Source organism: Carcharodon carcharias, chromosome 18 (assembly GCF_017639515.1).
Source record: "Carcharodon carcharias isolate sCarCar2 chromosome 18, sCarCar2.pri, whole genome shotgun sequence".
In the NCBI taxonomy this organism is placed as follows: domain Eukaryota; kingdom Metazoa; phylum Chordata; class Chondrichthyes; order Lamniformes; family Lamnidae; genus Carcharodon; species Carcharodon carcharias.
This window is the reverse complement of record NC_054484.1, coordinates 65,381,103-65,389,826: the sequence shown is the minus strand read 5'-3', so window position 1 is coordinate 65,389,826 and position 8,724 is coordinate 65,381,103.

Below are 8,724 nucleotides of genomic sequence, written 5' to 3'. Positions count from 1 at the left end.
CGCATCTATATGTAGAGAATCCTACCTTTGTATCTTGATTTCTTTAATCAAACTATCAGATTTTATTCCGTTTTATATCGATTTATTGGGAAAATGTAGATTGGACCAGACCAAAATCTACGGACCGCTCGTGGTAATTGCATTCGGAAACTCCAGAAAGGTCTGACATGATTTCGTTAAAAGGAGTGTAACTCAAGTCAAATTCAAATGAATGTCACATTATACTCAAAAGAGTAAAGGATCATAACGTATAAGTGTTCAAAATTCAATTAACAAATCGGGGCGAAAGTATAAACAGATCGTTGGAGAACGAATTCGGAAACACGATTTTTTCAGTCGAGGTTAGTAATGCAACATGATACATTTGGATTATTCCGACCCACAACATGGACCAGACATTTCAGTTGCGACTGTAATACGAACATTAAACTAGCAGAAATGTTTTTCTTGTCATCAGTGTCGCTCCCATTGTTGGTTAGATACACTTCGAAGTACTCACCGTCACGCATGGAATTTATTTTTAAAAGGTATAAGTACTTAATGATAGGGATTTCTCTTTCCTAGCGAGACCATCAATTATGGCCTGACCTGACTCTGGTAGAGATAGTTTAACGCCACTTGGATTTAACTGTGTTAAAAGACTTGCACCTCCTGGACAATTAAACTTACAACGAATTCATTAAATGCGTGCAGTAGCTGAATATTTAGCTTGAGCGGCTGAGTGACGCTGTGTGCACGTCTTGTGTCACAGCTCTGTCCAGGGCAGGAAATTGTAGTGCTAGTTAGATTTTACCTTCGAGCGCCACCTATAGAACTATAGTGTTCAAAACAGTAGCTGCCAAGTAAACGTTTCTTCCCAGAATAATTCCACGTTTTTTCTGAAAGCTGTCTTCTATTTCACATTGTTAGATGAATTGCAGTATTTCAGACCTACTTCATGCAAATTTGGCAGTAATTAAGAAATCCCAAAGGGATTACCCACAATGTATGTTGTTATAACACACTGAGGCCAGCACAAATCCCTGTTAAATTACACTAAAATGACTAATTTATTTGATTCCCACACTGACCACTGCAAACGTACCTGATCCAATACCAATGGATGAGCTAGACATTTAATTAACCAATATAAAGGTGAACATTCAGCAATGGAGTGTACGATTTGATGAGACGACGGGGACTGGGACGGGGTGTGGGTGGTGATAGCTGGGAATGCAGAAAATACAAAGCAGTTTACTGAAAAAGTTTAAATAACCGATGCATGAGCATATGGCAAAGTTTATAGCGTTTATTAACGATTAACGGTACAGCAAGCATAGGAGGCTATCATAGACCAGTGCCTATCCACATCATGCGCCCGAGGATGGAAGAAGACAGTATAAGTAATAAAGATGAACGCGAGTAAACTGAGGCAGCCACAAGTGGAGGCAGGAACACAAACAATGTTAATTCCACATTTCAGTAAGATTTTCTTTCCAAGCTTAATTATGCTAAATCCAAATTGACCCAGTTGCCCTTGGAATTCCAAAACGAAATAATTGACTGCAGGTTTAAAAGGGAAACAGATGTAACTGCCAAAAAGATTTCTATCCATCATTATTCACATGCAGGTTTGACAATTTCAATACATTTAATTCGCTTACAAAGGGTTTTTGCACTCTACAAAAGCAAAATACTGTGAACATTGAAAATCTGAGGTAAAAAAAAATCTGGAAATCATCTTCATGACAGTCCCTCGGGATCAAGGATGACTTGCACCCATTCCAGTTCAATGTACTCTGAAATGGCTGCAGACTCTGCCACAGACGGGGCAGGTGGTGTTTGAAGAGTTGGGTGGATGAGTTCTTTGGGGCTTGTGTGCTCCCTCCAACTCTTTGACTTTGCTTCTGCCTGTCTCCCATGTGTCCGTGGGTACGTTTGACTTCTTTTGAGACGCATTGAGGACATCCCTAAAGCTCTTTTGCTGTCCTCCTGGGAATCTCCTGTCAGACTGAGTTCTGAGTGGAACAGTTGCTTAGTGCTTACCCAGTGGTGTAGTGGGTAATTTTGAGGTGCAGGAACTCTAAGACAATTTATTGGCTATATTATTTCCAAATCTGCTATTACCTTGTTTTCCAATGTAGTTGTCATTTGGGTTCCCAAACATCAATAAAACTGATTTTCAAGTGGAAAGTATTTGCGCTGGTAGGCTTTTATTTCAAACTATGTGGTATTTTGAATCATTAGTCTTTAGCATAGCTAGAATTTCATTAAGCACAGTTTAATTATTCAATTCAAGCCTATTAAAAACATGAATTGCAGAAATCTTTACTTAATTCTGACTGGGGGGTGGTATCTAGAGGTAATTAAGAAATCCCTTACCCACATTGTATGTGTTTATGACATAGTGTGAGGCCAGCAGAAATCCCTGATAAATTACACTAAAATGACTAATTTGTTTGATTCCCACATCAAATAATATACACTGACCACTGCAAACATTACTGATCTAAAAGCAATTAATCAGCAAGACATTTAGTTAACCAATATAAAGGTGAACATTCAGCAATGGAGTGTATGATTTGATGAGACAGTGGGGACAGGAACGGGGACGGGGCCGGTGATAGTTGGGAATGCATAGCACACAAAGCAGTTTACTGAAAAAGTTTAAATAACCGATGCATGAGCATATGGCAAAGTGGCATTAACAGTGTAGAGTGTTGATTAACGATTAACGGTACAGCAAGCTTTTCTTGATTTATATTAATAATCTAGACTGGTGTACAGGGCACAATTCATATTTGAAAATGATGCAAAACTTGGAAGTATTGTGAACGGTGAGGAGGATGGTGATAGACTTCAAGAGGATATAGACAGGCTGGTGGAATGGGCAGACATGTGGCAGATGAAATTTAATGTAGAGAAATATGAAATGATACATTTTGGTCAGAAGAATGAGGAGAAGTGACATAAAATAAAGGGTATAATTCTAAAGGAAATGCAGGAGCAGAGGGACCTGGGTTAAGAAAGCAGTTAATAAATTACACTGAATCTTGGTTTTCAGGGGCAGAGAGTAAAAAAGCAAGTAAGTTACAAACTTTCATAAAACACTGGTTCAGCCTCAATGTGAAGGTTTTAGAAAGGGTGCGGAAAAGATTTACGAGAATGGTTCAGAGGATGAGAGACTTCAGTTATGTGGATAGATTGGCGAATCAATAGTTGTGAGGAGATTTGCTGGACATGTTCAAAATCATGAGGGTCCTGGACGTGGATAGCATAAATGGGGAGAATCTGTTCCCATCAGGAGAAAGTCAAGAACCCTAAGGTGATTAACAAAAAAAACAGAGGCAACATGAGGAAAAACTTCTTTATGCAACAAGTGGTTAAGATCTGGAATGCACTGCCTGAGCATATGGTGGTGACAAGTTAACTTACAGTTTCCTAAAGAAAACTAGATAATCATCTTAAGAGAAAAGAATTTACAGGGATATAGGGAAAAGATCAAGGATTGGGACTAGCTGAGTTGCTGTTGCAGCGAACTGACTCAGAGACAATATGCTGAATGGCCTCCTCCTGGACTGGAACCATTCTATGATTCTAGTATAGATACATTCAACGAAACTGATAAACACATGAGGAAGAAAGAAGCTGAAGGTTATCCTGATAGTGTGATCAAGAAAGGTGCGAGGAAACTTGTGTGGAACATATACACCAGCATAGATGAGGTGGGCCAAATGGCCTGTTTCTCTGCTGTAAACTCCATACATAGCTGCCAGCAGGGAATACAAACACTATATTACATTTCACATGCTCAGGCCCTCACAGCCAAGGAATTAAGGTTCACTAGGCAAACGCAACAGAGTGTTTGAGGATATTGATGCTGCTTTAGATCCTGGGAACTTTGAGCTTCAAAGGCAGTGAAAGTGTCTGTTTATGAGAAAGCTGTGTGCTGAGGGTTACTGCTGTTTTTAATAGTATTTCTTTTACAGTCAGGGAGCAGTACAGGAGGGTTACTGCTGTTACTGCTGCTGCACAGTGACTCAGAGATATTCAGCACAATGTGAGGCCTGGGACCCTGGGCCCAGCCTTCCTTCTGCTACCTCTTAACCTCCCTAGACTCTGGATTAATGGCCACACTGCAGGATCCGGACATTTCAGTCAACTCTTACGTCCGGCCTGAACTAAAACTCCAGAAACTTGTGGCCAAGCTTGCCCTTGTGCCCCACATCATAATGCAGTAGAAGTCACTCGACATGGTCCCCGTGCCAGCTGCCTCTGCATCACAAGTCACACAGCCCCACGTGGTTGCGAGAGCATTTCTCTTCAGTTCTGATTGTTGCCACCAGTGAGCCAAATCCTCCTGCATGTGTTACTCCTGGAAACAGTAACTTCAATATTGGAGTCAGTGAGGGTAAAAATCAACACCAATCTTACAGATTGAAAATCCAGTCAGACAATTAATGGAGTGGGATTCCACTGAGATCAGTGGAAAGAAAAATCAAGTGGGGCATATAAGATCATAAGAAATAGGAGCAGGAGTAGGCCATTTGGTAAGATCATGGCTGATCTGATTGTGGCCTTAACTCCCAGCATCTACCCTTGGAAATAGGTAAGCGAGACATTTACCCTAACCCTAACATTCAGATGCCACCACTTCTCAAGGGCAATTAGGGCAGTACATGCTGGAATAAAAACAGAAAGTGCTGGAAAAACTCAGCAGGTCTGGCAGCACCTGTGGAGAGAGAAACAGCATTAACATTTTTAGTCCAATATGGCTCTTCTTCAGGATAAATACAGGCGTTGCCAGTGCTGCTCACATCCCATGAAAGAATAAAGAATTCTGATAAAGCACTATTGAGAGGGTTGGGTTTTAGTTGCAACATTATAGAAAGGTTATTAAATATTATATATAATTATACAAGGATAATCTCTATTGCTATAGAAAGGTGATCAAAGGCTGTGTATTTTGAGCTGACACCTATCAGTGCTGTTAGGTGACTAACTCCAGTCGGTAGCTCCTTGATCAGATTATCGGAGGCAGTGATGGAGTTTGGGAGGGAGAGGCCAGGCTAGAAGATGTCCCCAGGCAGGGCCAGCAGCTGGTTCCCAGACACATTGAGGCTGCTGAGGTGGAAGCAGAGGCCGAGGCCAGCGTGGATGGGGGGAGAGCCTGCTCAGGTGGTTAGCGCTCACATTCAGGCTGCTGAGCTGCTCCAGGAGGCCCAGGCTGTTGGGCAGGGAGCCAAGCTCATTCCCGGACACACTGAGGATCTGCTGGGCCTGCAGGTGCTCCAGCTCAGTGGGAAGGGTGACCAGCTGATTTGACCTGAGCACCAGGCTCTGGAGCTGGCTCAGGCTGCAAAGCTCAGGCGACAGCTGCCGCAGGCCAGCCTCCAGCTCTAGGTTAATGAACAGCGACAGCTGGTACAGTCCATGGCCCAGGCTTCCCACCCGGACCTGCTCCTCCACCTCTGGACCCTGCAGCGCCAGCTCCCGCTGCCTCTCGGACAGAACCAGCTGGACCTCCGGCCACATAGCCCTGGCCACCACCACCATCACAACTGGATATGGAGCAGCAGAACGGATGGCCAATCACCAAAGGAGAGTTTACATCCAGTGGTGCTCAAGAAATGCTGGAGTGGCGCTCCGGCAACACTGCACCCCTGTGTTTATGAAATACTCAGCAGGTCAGGCAGTATCTTTGGAGAAAAACAGAGTTAACATTTCAGGCCAATAACCTTTCATCAGAGCTCTTTACATTCTCATACATTATGCATAATGTTGCAAAAACATGATGATAAAATGTAAAATGATGGAAATGCACTACAAATCAGACAGCATTTGTAAGGGAACATAGATAAGTTTAACATCAAAAATACATATTATTAATACCCATTCTTTAGGAGTACAATATTCTTTTCTTATCTGAAGTCTGCATTCAATGGAAACCACTGAGGTCAAACTGTCAATGGAGTACATCACATGTAACCCCTTGCTAGCCTAGAGGAGGTAATCATGGAGATAATGGAATAGGGGGCTTTTCCTTTCTGATGATTCTAAACCTGAAAGATGATTATACCACTTGTCTGAACAATTGTAATTGAGCAAACATGTTTTTATGAGTGTAAAATAATACTTGTTGTCTGGCAAAAAGAAAATGCCATGTGCAATCTGTGTGGCAACATATGCTCATCAGATGCATTTCCTTTTTCTCCAGATTTCAGGAGTGAACTTCAGAAGTAGCAAGTAGCTGTTCAAAATTACTAAAAAGATTTACTTTTCTAAACTAATAGCTAAGGTTGACCATTAATTAAGATTCCCCTCTCCACCCACACTGGACTAATATGAGGGTTGTTTCCTGTTTGCTTTCATCATTTTGAGTTCTTATAGCTAGTCTCACCACAACATGCAATGTAATCAATATGACTTGAAACTTGCACCAGTGCAGATATTCACATGCTAGGGAAATTTATAAATTTAGAAAGGGAAACACACAATGAGTCACAGTCATAAAATTACCTGATTCTGGAACACATTGAGGTAGGTGGCGTGCAGAAGCAAGAGAAGGGAGACCTCTTGATATGTCTCTACACCTACCCAAATGGCCTCCAGGGAATTGTAAAAGGTGGCCTGCAGAGGGAAATATGAGTCCTTCTTGAGTAAGCCCCTCCCTCTGAAACCACGTGGAACCCTCATATTAGTCCAGTGTGGGTGGAGAGGGGAATCTTAATTAATGGTCTATCTTAGCTATTAGTTTAGAAAAGTAGATCTTTTTGGCAATTTTGAGAAACCATTTGTATCATTTAAGCAGAAAGTGATCCCCCCACAAAAATGTTCTAAGTGCTTTCAATTGCTTCATTTTTGTTTCTTGTTTGCTTTCATCATTTTGAGTTCCATATCTCTGATTTTTTTGTCATGCCAGTATACCTTTCCTTGCCTTGTCCCTCCAGGCTCTGCGTCGAGAGAGAGTTGGGTGTAGAGGTGTAAAAGGATTCGCAGGCTATACAATGCCTGACAGGGGTCGTAGCATGTATGCTCCTTCTGTGGCCCCCACATTCATGTGAATTAGATGCTCTTTAATTCTTTTATAGCCTGATTCCATTTTCAACAATTGTTTAAATTCTGTGGGTGTTAAATTGGTTAGCTCCCAAAACCGGGTGTAAGGATTGCGATGGACGATTAACCTGCTCCTGTTCAAAATGTTGTAGACAGCATTCAAACTTCTCTGTTGCCTGCCAATTATAATTATTATATTATAATTATTGCAGTGTGCAGTCCAGCGCTGAATGCACTCTTCAGTGGTTGTATGGCTCATCACAGGGCTCAAGGTCTGGTAAAGCTATCCTGCATTACTTAAGGCCAGACTACACATCTTAAAGGTGAGGGCCATTATGGCTGCAGCAGGGCTGAAACTGGCTGAAGAGAGACAAAGAATATAGAGAGATGGTACAACAGTCCAGAGAGTGTGCCCCAGGGTTCTCGGATGCTGTGTTGGAGGCCGTGGTGGAGGAAGTGTACATGAGGAGAAAGGGCTTCTTCCCTCAGGGGACCAGAAGGCCCTCCAGAGAAAATGCTGAGAGCAGGGAGCCGTTGCAGTCAATGCCAGCAGTCTAGCTCTGAGAACTTGTATGTAATGCTGAAAGAAGGTTAATCTCACATGAGTGGCCAAGGTCAGTGAATGCATCATTATATGCCGTATCCTACCACTGCACCGATAGCCTCACATATTGCTCAATGCACCAAACCCTGAGAGCATTCATCGACCAAAAACTTCTTTCAGTTATAACTCATACTTCACATTCACAGTCCCATCTCATCCTCACACACTTAGCACTGTTGCCATTCACACCCTCATATTGCTAACTATTCAACTGTGGCAGGCACATCACCCAAACATAGTGCATTACACTCACTGACAAATTTCCTCCTCTTTTGCTTGACAAGGTGTCACATAATAGGTGGCAGCAGCAGCAAACCAGCAAAGATCAGGCACAGCTTCATGTGTTCACCTCCATAAAGGGGACGGTACTGCAAAAATCTAAGGCGATGGGCAGCGCTGGGGCTGAAACCATTGAAGATGGTAGTATGCTCATAACCAATCCTCCTCATCCCGCATTCCCCTCATCCCACAATCCCTTCGGATTTACAAACTACAGATGGTGTAACCATGCACATCTTGTGCTCCCTCACTGCCTCACCCAAAACTTGCTCTTGTACCTTTATGCTTTCAGATGCTGGAAATCTGCTGTCCTCACCTGGTCTGGCCTGTGTCTGAAATGGCCTAGCAAGCCACTCAGTTGTATCAAACTGAGACAGAAAAAATGACCAAGAATAAAATCATACTGACCACCTGGCATCAACCTAGGCATCGGAAACTACAAAGGTACAACTAGCCCTGTCAACCTGGCAAAGTCCTCTTACAGCTCTGGACTTGTGTCAAGTTTGGGACAACAACAATAGCCTGACATAGTCATACTCATAAAATCATACCTTACAGCCAATGTCCCAGACTCCTCTAACCCCATTCCTGGTTATGCTCTCTTCCACTGCAGGACGGATTCACCAGAGGTGGTAGCTCAGTTGTGTAAAGGGGTGGGAGTGGCTCTGGGAGCCCTCGACATTGACCGCAATCCCCATGAAGCCTTATGGCATCAGGTCAAACACGCGCAAGGAAACCCTCTGCTGGTAAGCACCTAGCACCCTCCCTAGCTGATGAATCAGTGCTCCTCCATGTTGAACACCACT